Here is a 17,970-nt window from a genome sequence, read left to right on the forward strand (position 1 = left end):
CACGTTCCGGGCCCACCGGCCCCTTAGAGCCACTGAGCCAAGACGAGCTTCTCCTTAGCTGCAGCCCACGGTCACAATGAGGAGAACGCGATGGAAAAAAACAGGGACCGGAAATGTTCCCCACGAGGACACACTGTATCCCAGGGAGGGCAGAGTGGATACAATGTAGCGGGACCACAACACTGTGGGGTTTCCATCCCTTTGTCTCCTGTAGAGTCCTCCCAGGGCTCGCCCTGCTTGGGTGACACCCAGGGGCCAGGGCTAGCTCTCTCTTGAGAGTGTAGACAGCTGCTCTCTTTTCTGCAGAGCCTCCCCCCCTCCCCAGTCACTGCCTCTTTGGATCCTTCGATATTTCCAGGGTGGATGTCTCTGCTTCTTGCAGGATGCATCTCAGCTGTAGCTCAAGCTGACTCTCCCAACTACTGATCAGGGAATCTCCTAATGGGTAAAGTGCTCTTCTGATGCCATGATGGGGTGGGGGGATGGATACCTGCCCATGCCTCCTTACTACTTCCTAGTATGATCTCACTCCCAAACTGCTAGAAACTGGCCTGCTATTTAACTCCAGCCTTAGCTATTTAAAGACTTTCAGGGGCATGTCCCCTAAATTCCATCAGAAAAACATGTTAACATAAATCTATGTTTAGCATGATTATACATAAATGGCTATGTTAGATTGTTTTCTGGGGGGGGAGGGAAAGCAGGAGAAAAATATAAAATTCAAAACCTTGAAAAAAATGATTGTTGAAAAACTCATTCCATGTGGTTGGAAAAATAAATAAATAAATACAATTTTTTTTTTAAAAAGAACATGTTAATACTCCATCATTTGTGATTACATCAATTGAACTCAGGGTGGTGAAAAAGGGACAAATCCTCCCCCCACCTCGCATGCATATATATATATATATACATATATATATATATATATATATATATATATATATATATGTATATATATATATATATACATATATATATATATGTATGTATGTATACTTGCTAAGAGACTTCATTGTGCTAGATGCTAAAGATGACAAAATACACATTATATAACCCTTGCCTTTGAGGCTATCCCAACAAACAAAATACAATTTTGTTGGGGGGTTTTTGTCATAACTCTTCATGACCCCATTTAGTGTTTTCTTGGCAAAGATACTGGAGTAGTTTATCATTTCTTCCTCCTGTTCATTTTCACAAATGAGGAAACTGAGGGAAATAGGGATTGAGTGACTTGCCACAATCATACAGCTAGTCTCTAAGATTGAGTTTGAGCTCAGGTCTTCCTGACTTTAGCTCCGGTTCTCTTTTCTCCACCTAGAATGCCTAACATTCAGGGAAGATGCCCCTCTCTAATGAATGATGTTTTAAACTCTGAAAAACTGCAGAACAGTGGCATTATTACAGAATCCTACAGTCCTTCAACAAAGGTGTCAAGCTACCAGAGGCCACATGCAATGGCCCAGGAACCATATTAAATCTTAATTGAGAAATGTTAAGCAAAATAAAACTGCAATACAATACAATATAGATGATGTTCTTTTGTGGTTTTCTAAGTCATTGTGTGGCCTATAGGGATCTGTTTCTGCTTGCATTTGACACCACTAACCTAGAGTAAGAGTAGAGAAGAAAACTGGGAAAATCTATAATTTTATAGGGTTACCAAACTTTGAATAAGGTAACTAGAATAGATCAAAATATCATGTCCAGAGTTCAAGATATCCCTCAATGATTTCTAGGCTAAGTGGTTTTCAATGATGAATTTATGCAGTGGATAATCAGATTCCAATAGCAAAGGAAGACAGAGAAAAGGTAATTTTCATTCTTCCCTAAGTATTTTTCCAATTTGAAGCCTTATGGAGAAGGTAACTGTAGACAGGAATTGCATGGAAATGTTGCTATGTCAAGATGACTTTGTTATCATTAGAAAAACTGTGAGAGAACTTAGGAAAAAAACTGATAAAATATTGGAATGATCTAGTGGAAGTTGGTCTGAAGCTTACAGGGGTCACTTTCTAGTGTCACAGACCCTCTCTCACACATAGGTGGGTCTCATACAAAAGTATGTCCATTGTTAAAGTTCTAATGGGAGCATTTACCTCTGGGAAATAGGCAAAACTACAAATCAGGGTTCAGTTTTTTTTTTTATATATTAGACTTCACCTTAATGGAACTGATAGAGAAAAGGAAAAACTTCAGATTAAATTTAAAATTCGATTGAACATATTTTTTTCCCTGAAGAGAAGGTTGTTAAACAATGACCAGCTCACAACTATCAAAACAAGGTAGTTGTGTTCTTCAGCTAGCTGTGTTCAAAGCCTTCAAGAGTTAAGAACTTTTTTGGACTGTTAACTGAAATGTGTGAAGAACTATGTGATTAAAGCCAAGCCACTCAATGATCTCATTCAGGGATAAATGATCAAGAAGAACTGAAAACAGAAAGAAAAGAAAGATTAGCATGACCTAAATCCTCTAAAAAATGGAACAAAGAGAATAAGAAATTGGTTGGCTGCCTGCTTAGCTCTTATTATGGAGCCATATACCCAGGTGGCATTTGATGCATGCTAATTGGTGAGGATAGTCCCTCTGTCATTTAAATCAGGAATGGCAAAAACAAGACACTGTTCAACCTAACAGCAGGGGAAAATAGCAACCCTATTCAAGTAGGACTCTGCCTGCAGCTCTAAGAGGCAGTGAGATATAATTGGGAAAAAACATTCACTTTGAAGTCAGAAGACTTGAATTCAAATCCTACCTCTTGTCACTTACTTCTTGTGTGACCTGGAGTAATCACTTGCCCTCTCTGGGTCCCCAAGGTTGCCTTTCATTCTTGCTCCATTGTGATAAACTGATTATTCCAGATGCTTTGTTAATATTTCATTTCCACAGGCTCTTGAGATCAAGAGCTGGAAGGACCTTAAAAGGATCATCTAGGCAGCTAGGTGGTCCATAGAGTCTCAGCCCTAGAGTCAGTGGAAACCTGAATTCAAATCCAGGCTTAGAAACCTACTAGCTGTGTGACCCTGAGGAAATTCAGGTCTAGAGAAATTAAGTTACTTGTTCCAAGACACACAAATGGCAGAGATAAGATTCAAAACCAACCCACATTAAAGCTCTTTCTTGGCAAAGATACTGGAGCAATTTGTCATTTCCTTCAACTCATTTTACTGAGGAACTGAAGCAAAGGGCTTGAAATGACTTTCCCAGGGTCATACAACTACTCAGAAATATCTGAGGTCAAATTTGAATTCTGAAAGATGAGTCTTCTTGACTTCAGGCCCACATAGAGTTAATGTATCTATGATAAAAAAAAAAGAAGCTATTGAATGAAAAGAAAAATCTTTGTATCAAATTTCTCAGTTGAGGATTTGGTATCCAAGATATTCAGACAACTAACAAAAACAAAAACCACTCTTCAATAGATAAATGACCAATGGATATGATTAAATGGGCTTCCAAAGAAGAATTTCAACTCTCAACAATCATATGAAAGAATGATCCAAATCATGAATAATAAATGAAGTGCAAATCAGACAACCCTGAGGTTTCACCTCACACTGAGCAAATTGTCAAAGATGACATAAGACAGAATAGTCAGTGTTGGAGGATTGTAGAAAGCTAGGTACACTAAAGTATTATTGGTGGATCCATGTTTTGGAAAGTATTTTGGAATTCTGCAAAAAAGGTGAAAGTCTATAATCTAGTCATACCTTTTGATTCCACTTCTAGGTATATTCCCCAAGAATGCAACTAATAAGAAGAAAGGTCTTATTTACACCAAAATATTTATGGCAGCCCTTTTTGTTGTAGCAAAGAAATGGAAAAAATAGATGCCCATTTGGTAATGGCTAAACAAATTGTGAAAGTGAGAAACAAGTATAGTATACAGAAAACAGCATAGAAAAAATTCCATGAACTAAAGTAAAGTGAAGTAAACAGAACCAAAACACACACACACACACACACACACACACACACACACACACACACATACACACAAATGGAATTGGAAAAGCATACCACAAAAAAATAAAAATTAAAAAATAATCATCCAAAATTAAAAGAATAAGCTTGTTAATTTATCTTACTTGGTTTTGATTTCTTCCTGGCTAATGTCATAATATCATAAGGGAATAGACCTTGCATGCATGCCATCTCAATCTCGTCTGTGGTCCATGATAATAGAATGTAGTTCCTTGCCTCTGTATCTATTATTTCATTTTATTTTCATTTTATTTATTTGTTTATTTTAGATGAAGGAATTATTCTAGCAGCCACAAACTTGTGAAACTCAAGAGGTAAGGAGAGTTAAACACTAAGAAAGGGCAAGGGCTGTGTTCACATTAAGTTTTGCAACCAGCTAGTTGAACTTTGAAGCCCAGGGGAGCTCAAAGATTGTTGATATCCAGCCAAGAAGCATGTGAAACAAGGGTTCTTCTAATAGGGATGTTGCAATCAGGCAAGGACTTTGTGAGGCCAATGTAGAATTGAATTAAATATGACCTCTCTCTTCTCAGAGACCAAGATGGTACATGAGAGTATGTCCCTGAGACTTTGGTGGAAATGTTTGTACTTTTATTTTTGCTATGTCTTCAAAGTAAATATCCCTTTGTAAAGACTAATTGATGTTAATTAAATAGAACTTAGATGCTAATCACTGGTTGCTAATATGGGTAGCAACACCCTGGAATGGGGGTTTGAGCCATTAGCAATAGAGAAATAATAATAGCTAATGCTTTAAAAGTTTTATCTCATTTGATCCCCCAACAATCTTGAATGATTTATACTATTATGGTCCCTATTTTACAGTTGAGGAAACTGAGATAAACAAGGTTAAGTGACTTGCCCAGGGTCTCACAGCTAGTGAATGTCTGAGTTCAGATTTGAATCCAGGTCTTCCTGATTCCAGGTCTAGCTTTCTATCTTCTGTGCCACTTCTGAGTCACTCAGGAGTAAGTACCCTCAGAAACATAAAGGGGGGATGTAGCTTCAATCTGAAAGAATGAGACCAGAATATTCACTACAAAAACATTAGCAAAGAGGGAAAAAAACCTCTTAAAAATGTTGGGAATATAATGAAGTAAAAGGCAATTGGAGAGTTATCTGTTCTGTTCTTAGCAGTATGATTGGCTCCAGCCATTTGGTATTTATTCTGGGGGACTCCTGAACATTATCTTACTTCCTCAGCTTTTACCCATCATTTTACTTGGTTGACCATAGCAGAATCTGTACTTTTTTTCAGGCCAGTAATAATAGTAGCAATGACAGTCTCCATTTATGGGCCAGAGACCATATCTTGTATGCCCTCTGTTTCCACTCCTCTTGAAAGGTTTCCTCTCCCACTCCTTCATCCTCAGGAGAAAAGATGATTTTTCAGAGCTAGGTCATCACTAAGAGGGTCTCAATGACTCTCCAGGGGCATAGACTAAGGGAGTTCTACTTATCAGTGGTCAGGTACATTGTTTTTGGTGACCTGCTGCTCCTGATGTTTGTCCTTTGTTCTTGAAGAAGACCACAACATCAAGGAGATGATGCCATGACACTGGATTGGATTTGAATGGGGGGGTGCTGAGCTAAGTCACCAACCTCACTTTCTCCTCTGGAGCCATCTGGATCCAGAGACTAGATGTGAAACAGATAAACTGGAGATGGTACTGGATGCAAGGTTAGGTGACTTACCTAAGATCACACAGCCCAAGTGTCTAAGCTGGATTTGAACTCAAGTCCTCCTGACTTTAGGACTAGTACTCTACCCACTGAGCTATTTAGCTGCTACATAAACATTAACTTAATTATACATACTCGACATATGAAGTCTTCTGATCAACTATGATAGATTTAGCTTTTCTCAGAACTAAAGCAATTAAAGACAATTCTAAAAGACTTTTGATGGAATATACCATCCACATCCAGATAAAAACTATGGAATCTAAATGCAGATCAAATCATACTATTTTCACTTTAAAAAAAAATTTATGCTTTTTTCCCTCTTGGGTTTTTCCCTTTTGTTCTGAGTTTTCTTTTACAATATCATTATTATGGAAATATGTTTAACATAGTTATGTATGTATAACCTATATAAGATTACTCACTGTCAAGGGGAGGGGAGAGAAAAGAAAGGAGAAAAATGTAGCACTCAAAATCATACTATCTTTACATGTAATTGGAAAAAAGTTAAAAATTTTAAGAAGAAATAGGAAATCATCAATAACTACTACCAACCAATGTGAGTCTGTTATACAAGTGAAAAATTTCAATGTCATCGATCAATAATCTCATGATAAAACTGGAAGACAAAAAGAGTCCCAGTCAAATGAAATAATGGCTCACATATCCTGCCCCAAGAACCACAGTTTTCAGAACATTACAGGTGAAAATAAAAATTATCTACTTACCAAGAGCAGTTACCTTGTGATATTCCCTATCCTGGCTGGCTCTGTTCGAGATAGAATCATCAGGTTGGCTCACCTCCCAAAGCTTTTAACACTCTTAGTTGCAAGTGTTTTCCAAATAAATTTCTGTTTATTTTCGAACTCTCTTAGTAAGTGTAATTTTTAATCTGCATAAATTTCCATAACTGTCATAATATTGTTTGTTTGTTTTTTAACATGCATCTGCCTCTGCATACCAGAGGTGTGAGTTGTGACTATTTCATAGACTTGAGGGGAAGAAGAGAGTCTTGGCTAAACGTAATGCTTCCCCAAAAGCGTTTTGAAGTATTTTTTGTATTAAATAGGAACTTTCTGAAGATAGCCTTCAGAGTCGAAAAGTCAAAGCATCTGTATTTCTTTCTGACCACTTGGCAACTCCCCAGTCAATAAATAGCTCCTTTGCTCATATGCGTTGGTATGTCGTCTCCACCCCTTCTCCCCTTTAGATTGTGAGCTTCTTAGGGCTGTGATTATTTTTCCCTTTTTTATATCTCTAGCACTTAGCACACTGCCTGCTTGGAGCAGAAGCTTAATAAACACTGTTTCCTTGACTCTGTGGTTATCTCCCTGTTACCCTCCCTGTCTAGCATCAACCTCATGATGTATACTGATTCATTGTATTTTACCTTCAGCTAGCAATAGATCTAGAGTTCTGGGATTTCCCCACTGCTTTCCAGCTAGTCCCTACTAAATATTTTGGGAACAAATAGAATGCTGACCATGGACTAGAGTTCAAAAATAATTACACAACAATTTCTTTTTATAAATCACACAGAACTAAAATGAACACGCAACATGGGGAAAATGTCTAGCTCAATACAAAAATATTCATGTGGGTCTATGATTTCACTGATTAAGAATTTTCCTCAGTAAAATGGAGATAATAACAGTATCTGCTTCCCAAAGTGTTAAGAGGGTCAAATGAAATTAAACATAGGAAGGAGATCACTTAACTTGTCTGCCTCAGTTTCCTCAACAGTAAAATGGATTCATTAACAGCTTCTACCAGAGTGGTTGTGAGGGTCAAATGAAATTATATTTGTTAGAGATTCATTCCCTTGTCTCTATCCTTTTGGAAAGGCCACACTCTCTCTACCCTCTTATTAAGAATCACTTGTTTCCCAGGATTATTTTAGACCATATGCCAGATTAATCTGAGAAGCTACAGGAAGCATATATGTTGTGAGAGAGAAGTGGGATTAATTCCCTTGAGGGTGTGGGTGAGTTTATGTAACCATGGTTTTTAATCTCCACAGCTTTATGCTAAGGTTTGACAGCTGGACTCTTTTCTAGCACTTCCTTATCAAGCACCATCCAGTCTGCAGCTATGGAGAATAAAGAATGTCTTTGCTTTTTAAAGGTTGGATTACAGAGTGCAGAAGTTTTGGTTTCTGACATACAATGAAACTGGTCAAAATTTATTATAAATTTATAGTGTTATATGTGTTCACATAGAAGGATTGATTATTTTAATTCTTTTGTCATGTCTGAGTGTCATTTTAGACCTAGTATGTATAAGCCTGTGCATCATTTACACAATAGTAACTAGGGTTGGCAATTGAGATTTTGAACCAGAGTGGGGGGAGCATACTTCCACCCCCACAGATTGTGGGGGAAGGTAAATCTTGATGGAGAATGAGAATAGGGTCATAGGTTGGGGTTGGTCTGAATCACCTCTGCACCCTATTTCCTTCCTCTCTCACTCTCTGCATTACTGCTACCTCCCTTTTGCCTCAAGTGAAAAAATTCCTAGGCACAGCTCTGCTTATCTGATTTCTTATTCACAGATTCAAGAACTCTCTGTTCACCTATCCGGACACCTATGGGAAGAACAGAAAAATCCCTTTCCTCTTGTGGGTCTAACTCACATGTGTTCAGTTTCGCAATGGCCAAAATCCAAGTCTGATCTTGGATATGGTGATAGGATCACCAGGTACTTTTCCAGAACATTTTAATACCAAGGCTCTCACCCCACAGGACAACCTGGAACCAAGGTGAAATCAATTCTTTGGCTTATCCCATGGGGACTGGTGTTGTGAATTAAGTCACCCCTGGCTTAGCCAAGTAACAAAGATAAACAGCATCTTGTCTCCCCCAAGGGTCTAATTTCTTTAAATCATGATCGGCTATAACAAAGTACTGGTTGTGACATTCTCTCCCCTAGCCTGCCAGGCCAAACCTGTCTCAGGAAGCAACCTGCATATAGAGAAAGCTCATTATAGTGTTTGAAATCAGGAATCCTTTTAAGGAGACAGGATACACAAACTCATCTTCATAAGTCACCTGTCTGGGAAACCTGAGTGAAAAAGAACTATGTAACACCATGGAACCAGGCAACTAGACCACCTTTTGTTCTCAGGTTTATTTTATTCTCAAACTCCTTCTGTCATCAGCTCCTTCTCTAGGGACTGAGCTAATAGTTGATAGTACTATTTATCAACAAGCCCATCTGGTTAGCTGGAAATGTATCTGAGCCCTATTGAATGATCAAGATATGGGCAGAGTAAACACCATTAATCTAATTTTTAAAGATTCTCACCTCCGGACTGAGGAAAATTTTAGCATCCTCAGTAGCCTCAAGTAATAAAAGTCAATAATTGTTAAGCACCTGTCTCATATAGAGCCTAGAGCCACACCCAACCCTCAAGGTGGTTCCTCAAACAAAGCTACCCTAAATTCAAGGTACTCTGTGGGTCTGTATCCATATCAAAGAACAAAGTTCCAGAATCCTCCTCACCACCACCACCTATGTGTTTACTTTTTTCTAGCTGGGCAAAGGGCATAATGAGCTATTTAATAAAATAGTAGCTATTTAATAAGCTATTTGGTAACTTATTAAGTAAGGTATTTAATAAAATAGCACAGCAAGAAAAATATCAGTGAAACAGTCCTCACTAAATCTGGAACATATCTTTTTATAAACATGTACACCATTAGTGGCAAGAGTGGACACACAGAGTACACACCCATATGGAACAAACATAACTATGGCACCCTTGTCTGCAAAGGCAGCTCCCATCCCTGAAGCTCCAGGGGCCTCTAGGTCTTCTGATAATGTTATCACATTGTTATTGAGGGCAATGTTGGAAAGACATATAATTTCTGCTTTTTTTTTTTAAACAATCTTTTCTTATCTTTTTTTTTTAGGTTTTTGCAAGGCAAATGGGGTTAAGTGGCTTGCCCACAGCCACACAGCTGGCTAATTATTAAGTGTCTGAGGGCAGATTTGAACTCAGGTACTCCTGACTCCAGAGCCAGTGCTCTATCCACTGTGCCACCTAGCCGCCATCTGGTTTCTTCTAAAGGGCTACTGCTTGATGTTATAAAGGACAATAGATTTAGAGCTGCAAAAGACCTTAGAGGTCATCTAATCTAATTGATTCATTTTACAGATGAGCCCAGAAAGGTTAAATGACTTACCAAGGTCACAAAAGTAGCAGAGTCATCATTTGAACCCAGGTCTTCTGACTCCAACCTCATTACTCTTTCCATTGTATCATGTTATCTGTGGTCGTTGCTAGTTGCTTCCATGCCCATCTCCATTGGGAACTAGGTTATGGAGTTTTTCTCTGCTTCAGGCTTCTGGATTAATTTGTTGCTCTTCTGTTGTTTCAATTATGTCTGACTCTCCTTGACTCCATTTGGGGTGTTCTTGGCAGAGATACTAAGGTGATTTGCCATTTCCTTCTCTAGCTCATTTTACAGATAAAGAAACTGAGCAAACAATGTTAAGTGACTTGCCCAAGGTCACACAGCTAGTAAGTGTCGGAGGACAGAATTGAACTTAGGTCCTCCTGGCTGCAGGTGAGGCACTCTATCCACCATGCCATCTAGCTGTCCCCTTGCCCAGGGTCACACGGCTAGTTAGTGAACTCAAAAAGATGAGTCTCCAGGTCTGGCACTCTATCTCCTGAGATTCCTGACTGCCCTTTCTGAATTAAACTAGATTTCTTAATTAAAGTACTTCTTCCTCATAGAAGAGGAATGTATTCTGCAACTTTTCTTTTAGATTAAAGTACAAAATCTTTGTTACTATAGTTTTTTTAGAAAAGCAGAAACCTCATACAACTCATCAATAAACAATGAAAAATGCATTTCAGTATTTCTCTCCATAAGCCATGATATATACATACATGTATATATATATATATATTTTGTTGGGAGGTGGGGTGCCTTGATTAGAGGGCAACCAAGAAGGAAAACAGAATGGAATCTCCTCCAGGTAACTTGGACCTTCAGATTTCATTTGCCTATGTTTCCTGGTCACCAAAGCCACTGTCTCTCTCTAATAAGTCTTTAGAGTGAGAAAACCCACTGAATTCCATGATTTATTTGGCCAAACCACACCTAATCAGGCGTTTAAAGACAACAAACTACCAAAGACACATTAGATGCCCATTTTTTTAAACTGCAAAATTCTCCAGTAAATGAGTGGGAATCAGACTATAAAAATAGATATGCTAACTACCTTGACTTGCTTGAACCTTCAATTATCCAGGTGACCAAGAAGATTTCTATGTAGATATCTTAGTTTCGTGACATACCAATCTTTTGCAGAAACCAGCTTTGAAGCAGACCCTGAACCCTTTGGTAGTTTATGGATCTTATCCTCAGAGATTCCTCTATTGGTTATAGGACTCTTGGACACATTTTGTTTTAAAGTTTTTGGAAACATTCCCTTACCTTATTGTTTGTGCTCAAGTCTTGAACTACCCAGGATTGCTTATCACCAAGAATGCCTTCTGATTTGTGCATCAAATGGCCACAGTTCTGACACCTCCAACTCCTCACTCCCCCTATTTTCTGGATCTTCCCCTCCCCTTGGAAATAGGCTTTGTTATTCCTTTCCAGGACCTGCTCAATTCCTGCCTTTCTCCCCAATTCTCTGCCTTCCTTTGTTTATAAAGAATAAATATCTTACGTTTTCCAATTCCCTCTTGAACACATAAGAACACTGTCTTACTGTTCCAGCTTGCAAGCTCCTTCTCAGACAATAAATGCATTTATAATCTTTGCAAACTGTGATTGAACTCTGGCCCTTTCAGAAGTTTATTTTTATTTAACAAGACAGACACAAAAATAAAGTTAATCTCAGAAGGCAAAGTCATCATCCTTCTCTGATTCTATCATATTCCATTATATTTACACATACAAGCACATATGTATCTAAACATATGGACACATGTGACAAATATAGACACACATAAATATATAATACAAACACATCTTTACATACATGTGTACATATGTCTTGGTGCATCTATAACATAATGAATATGTGTGTATTTATATGTAGGTAATGATCACACCTAGATCCAACTTTCACTGGTCTTGGCAGATTGGATCCCAGAGGAAAGAATCTGACTCTTCTCTTGGGTCAAGGTTATGACTTCTAATCCTACAACTCACATGCCCTTATCCATTGTATTTTCCAATATCAACTAAACAATTGAAAAAGTTAACTTTTACAAAAGAATATGTGCTTAGGAAGTATAGCAAGAATAGTATTATAAAACAATTCTTCCAATCATGAGGCAACTATCCCTTTCCACATACCCACAATGGCCCAGAGAGATTAGACTCAAACAAAAAATTCAGAGGCAATGGGGCTTACATGCAGGGAACATATGGGGTCAAGGATTACTTTGGGACTCAAGTCCCTGATTATCTTTTTCTCTCTTCAAGGGGCTCCCACCACATTCAGTTCAGGATAAGGCATCAGAATTAAAGATGTAAACTCCTCATCTCAGCTAGGTTGTCTTCATATGGCATAGTGTCTTTGGTGGCAAGTCAATACACTTCTGACCTAAGTTTAATAGGTTGTTCAACCATTGTGCTGGCTCTTCATTGGTCTTGGCTACCAGCAGTGCTTGCTAGTTGAACCTCTGATTGTTTTGATGGATCTCCAGTTCCCTGGGTTACCTGGATACCCTGCCCCACCCCTTTTCAAAATTCTCCAGCTAAGATCAGAAAAGAACAAACATACAGGAAAAAGAGGCACCATATGCTCATAGCTGTATGGTAGCAGGGGAGAGGCTAGGCAGCTGCTGCCTTCCTACCCCCTGGTGCCTCACAGTAGTTGTTGTCTTCCCTGCCAGAAGAAAAAAAAATGCAAGAGACTGAAAGAGGAATATAACAATCTTTTTTCATTTGAACTCAGTTCTAACTCCATTCCTCCTAAATTATTAGATTTTCTGGCTCCCCAGGCAACCAGAAGACTCCTCATCTCCACACAGCATTAAAACTCTCATTAATGGCTAGAAGTAGGTTCAAGCCTTGACATGTTAGATTGAAACCAAATGGGGATCATGCATTTTTCTTACAACCTACAACAAAAAAAATATATGAGCATTCTCTAAGGACTAGTTCTCATTAGTCAATTCCCTCATATTTCTAGTAACAAATCTATCCTGCATCTATCAGTCCCCACAAACAGCATAAACTACACCAAGATGTTCACAAGCTTATGGAAATGTAGAAATTAACATGTTATATAATAATAACATTATATTACAATATTATACACATAACAAAAACTACAAGTTTTGTGCAAAACATAACAAAAGGACATAGAACAGAATTATGTACAAATTATGTACATTATGTATAAATCAAGTTCATCAATACAATTAATTTCCATATAATAATATTACATGCATAAAAGTATGTACTGAAATATATATATATATAAATACATATATATATATATATATATGTATATCCAGTCTAATAAATCTCATTATCTAGAGCCATGATGGTTATATTTTCAGCTATATTCCCCTAACTGGGTGCATGAAGAAATAATAGATTCAGCCTCCAGGAAAATGTGATAGACTAATCCTTTTGCATAATGCAAAATAAATAATTTAATATACAAGGACAACTCAGAGACTGAGAGAAGAGAGCTGTGTTTCAGTCTGCTTGTAAAAAACAGGTCCAAGGATCCAATCAGGATCAATCTTTAAGAAAAGTAGACTTTTTTTCTTTAGAAGAGTGAGTAAACTGTAAGTACAGAATGATTATATGTTTTCAGACATAGTCAATGTATTGATTAGTTTTGCTAGACTATACTGATTTTGGTACATGGAAGGATTCTATTGAGAATGAAGGGGAGTCATTGGGAAATAACAGTGATATTTGAAAAAACAAAGGACAATCAATAAAACATTTAAAGGGAAAGGGGAGGAGAAAAACTAAAGCTAAAAGAGAAGACAAAGCAAAAGAGTAGACCAGAAAAAATCCTGATGTCAAATCCCTTATAAAAGATTTCAAGGATGGTAGGGAACTACCTACTTTTCCTTTTCCATTGGTGAAAGAAGATAGAATATTCTTTAGACTAGATTGGTCAGTCTGGGTTCATTTCATTCTAGGAACCTCATACTAGCCCAATCTCAGAATTAGGGATCATAGTGCCAGTCCCAGCTAGCATCTAATGATATACCTTGTTAAAATTGTCTTAGTAAGAGAGAGCAGCAGAGAATGGTACTTTTGTTTGGCTACAGTTTGGAACCTGTGACAGGAACTAAGGGGAAATGGGAAGGAACTTTGGGAAAGGGAACCATTTATGATAGAATCATTCTTCTCTACTCTCAAACATGGGTTTTATTGTTCAGTAGATTAAGTCTTTGTTACCCCATTTGGTTTGGTTTTTTGGGGTCAAAGGTACTGGAGTGATTTGCCATCTCCTTCTTCAGCTCATTTTATAGATGAGGAAACTGAGGCAAACAGGTGACTTACTCAAAATCTCACAGCTAATAAATATCTAAGACCAGATATCAATTCAAGAAGATAAGTCTATATGACTCCAGATCCAGTATTCTATCCACTACACTACTTAGCTAGATTTTTTTTCCTAAAAAGGAAACAAAACTGGACCTTGAATAACTCAAGAATTAGAGTAAGACAATTTGAAACACTTTCCTGATTGCATCTAGCTATGCTGAAATAAATTGGTCACCTAGGCAATTAAAAGTTTCCATCTATATAGGGTTGATGCCCTTCAGACTTAGTGAATGTCCTGAGACAACTGCAGTCACTATACCTTGGTTTACTGACCAGACATGTTTCCATAGAGAGAAATAGGAAAGGAGGGGAGGCTGCATCTTCTGAAGCCAAGTGATACTATATATATTCTTTATATGTTAAGGCTAAGTACATCTCCTCTTGTTAATTTTCAGTGACCCATGAATGCAGCATTTCATTTCAACTTTATATCTAAACTAACAGGGTATTAGTTGAAGATGGAGAAGGAGGAGGAGGAAGAGGAAGAGAAGGAGAAAGGGGGAAGAGGAGAGAAGAAAGAATAAAAGGAAGGGGAGAAGGGGAAAGCAGAAAATAAGGAAAGAGGGAAGGGGAAGAGGAAGAGGAAAAGAAAGAGAGGAGGAGGAGGAGAAAGATACCATAGATATTATGTATATGAGGCAGAATTCACACTCCAGGTCCAGTGCTCTATTTACTGCCACATCTCACTGCCAAATCTACCACCATTCAATCCCATCCTATTCAACAAACATGTATAAAGTGTGCAAGTCACTTTGCAGTGACTCAGAATTCAAAGGGGAAAAGAGTGTGTCCCTTCCCTGATGGAGTGGAAGAGCAAGAAGTGAAGGAATATATGCCTCCCAAAATTATAGCTAGCATTTTATAATACTTTAAATTAGAGGTATTTAAATACACTGCTTTTGGCCTGCAACATTCCAGAGTGCAACCTGAATCAAATTAAAATGTAATTGGGAAATATTTAATAAAATAAATAAAAATATAATAACATATAACTAATATTACATTTTAAAACTAAATCAATATATGACCCACAGATTGATATTTCTGTTTGAGTCTGACAACACTGTTTTAGGTTTCCAAGTCCATTCATATCTCAGCTGATTCTTACAACTCTGAAAGATAGGTATCATTATAATCCCTACTTGGCAGATAAGGAAATTGATGCTGAGAGATGATTCAGGGGATACCATGTGTTACCCAGAGCTAGTAGTAGGTCCTTGGAATCAGGAAGACTTAATTTCATGAGTTCAAATCTGACCTCAGACACTTACTGGTTGTGTGATCCTAAGCAAGTCATTTCACCCTATTTGTCTCATTCTTCATCTATAAAATGAGAGTCTGAAATGACTAACAACAGAATAAGTAAATGTTTGAGACAGAATTTGAACTTGGATTTTATTGACTCTAACTCTAGCATTCTAGCCACCACTCCACCCTCCTCCCTCAAATAAAATGATCAAGGAAAAGGGGAGATCATACCTCTCAGACTGGCCATGACAATGATCAGTGTTGGAAGGGATGTGGGAAATCTGGGACACATACATTGTTGGTGGAGCTGTGAACTCATCCAACCTTTCTGGAGAGCAATTTGGAATTATGCCCAAAGGGCAACAAAAATGTGCATACCCTTTGATCCAGCAATACCACTACTGGGTCTATACTCTGAAGAGATGATGAAAAAGGGTAAAAACATCACTTGTACAAAAATATTCATAGCAGCCCTGTTTGTGGTGGCAAAGAATTGGAAATTGAGTGATTGTCCATCAATTGGGGAATGGTTTAATAAACTGTGGTATATGCATGTGATGGAACACTATTGTTCTATTAGGAAGCAGGAGGGATGGGAATTCAGGGAAGCCTAGAAGGATTTGCATGAGCTGATGGTGAGCCAGATGAGTAGAACCAGGAAAAACATTGTACACCCCAACAGCAACATGGGGGTGATGATCAACCTTAATGGATTTGCTCATTCCATTAGTGCAACAATCAGGCACAATTTTGGGATATCTGTGATGGAGAATACCATATGTTTCCAGTGAAAGAATTGTGAAATTTGAACAAAGACCAAAGACTATTACCTTTAATTTAAAAAAAATGTTATCTTATTATGTAATTTTGTGATTTCTTATACTTTTTTTCCTTAAGGATATGATTTCTCTCTCATTACATTCAACTTAGATCAATGTATGCCATGGAAACAATGTAAAGTCTAACAGACTGCCTTCTGTGGAGAGGTGGGGGGGGGAGGGAAGCAAGATTAGGGGAAAAATGTAAAATTCAAAATAAGTAATGTTTTTAAAAAGGAAAGGGGGAGATACATACAAACTTCATTGAGGAAAATTAAGGAGACGGAGACACAGGAAACTTTTTTATAACTTCCTACTCTAAAATTTAGAATTTAGAGAGACCTCAAAGGTCAACTAACTCAGCCATTTTTTTTATAGATAAGGAAATTGAGGTACAGAGTTTATTAGCATGTCTAAAGTTATAAAGATGGCGGAGTTTTTTTTTTAAGTATAGGGGCAAGTGAAGTCCAACCCATCACCTCTGATTCCAAGTCCATTTTTCTTTCTATTATCTCAAAGTAAGAATGATTAAGAAAGGCACTTCAGTTGAGCCTTGAAGCAAGTCTGAGGTGGCCTCTTCACAATTGCAATAGTCCAGGAGAGATAGGATGAGGTTCTTAAGTAGCGTCTTAGTTTTGGGAATTAGAGAAAAGGGAACATCAGATTTTTTAAAAATCTAATTAAATGTATTGGCATTCCCATAATACATATCACAATCTATAACAGAAAGATTATTCCCATTTTTCAAATAAATTAACTGAAAAACAAGATCTTTTTCTATTATTCATAGTTGGCAGCAGACAAGGGAATAGAATAAATCCACTAGCTGGTCTCCTTTAAAGATCTACCTTATACTCCTAATGGTGAGTCTTTTTAAAGTTGATTTCAACTTGCCTTCAGGAATTTTAGCAAAGATAGTCCATTGATTGTGAATTTCTTAATAATGGAAACAAGTCACTGCATGAGTATTTTTGAATACTCATCATGAAGATGAGCATAGCAACCCATCAGATTACCTTATCATTATCTGTTGACATAGGCACCATTTTTACAAAGACATAGAACAACTTGCTGCTTGAGCATTTGGAATTTGTTCATAGATAGCAAGATATGAGGAAGTTGCTATAAAAAGGGAGAAGAAACAAAGAAGAAATTCATAAGTATGTGGTATAGCAAATAGCCTAACTTGGAAATAGAAAGACCAGGATTCAAATCCTACCTATGACATTTAATAGCTGTTCAAGCAAATCCTCTCTATGCTGCTATAAAATGAATGGGCTGGACTAGATGGCTTCTAAAGTCCCTTCTGACTTTAAATCTATAATCCTATGATCCTATCATGCTAGTAAATGTCTGAGGAAGAATTTGAACTTAGATCTTATTGTCTCCAAATCCAATATTCTATGCACCAGAGTCCTCTTGCCTCAAGTATGAATGCACAAGTATGAAATGATCAAGAAAATGAGAAGACCCATACAAACTTATTTGAGAAAAATTAAAGAGACAGAGATGACAGGAAACTTTTCATAACTTCCCACTATAGTATTGAAAAAATAATGGCAATGAATGACTTTAAAGGGAGAGGAAGGAGGAAGGAGGAAAGAGATATAAGGAGAAAAGGGACATATAGGAGGGAAAGATGTAGACCCAAAGACACTGAATATAGTGTGATACCATGGAAATGACAGTGG

The sequence above is a fragment of the Macrotis lagotis genome, chromosome 2 (genome assembly GCF_037893015.1).
Source record: "Macrotis lagotis isolate mMagLag1 chromosome 2, bilby.v1.9.chrom.fasta, whole genome shotgun sequence".
In the NCBI taxonomy this organism is placed as follows: Eukaryota; Metazoa; Chordata; class Mammalia; order Peramelemorphia; family Peramelidae; genus Macrotis; species Macrotis lagotis.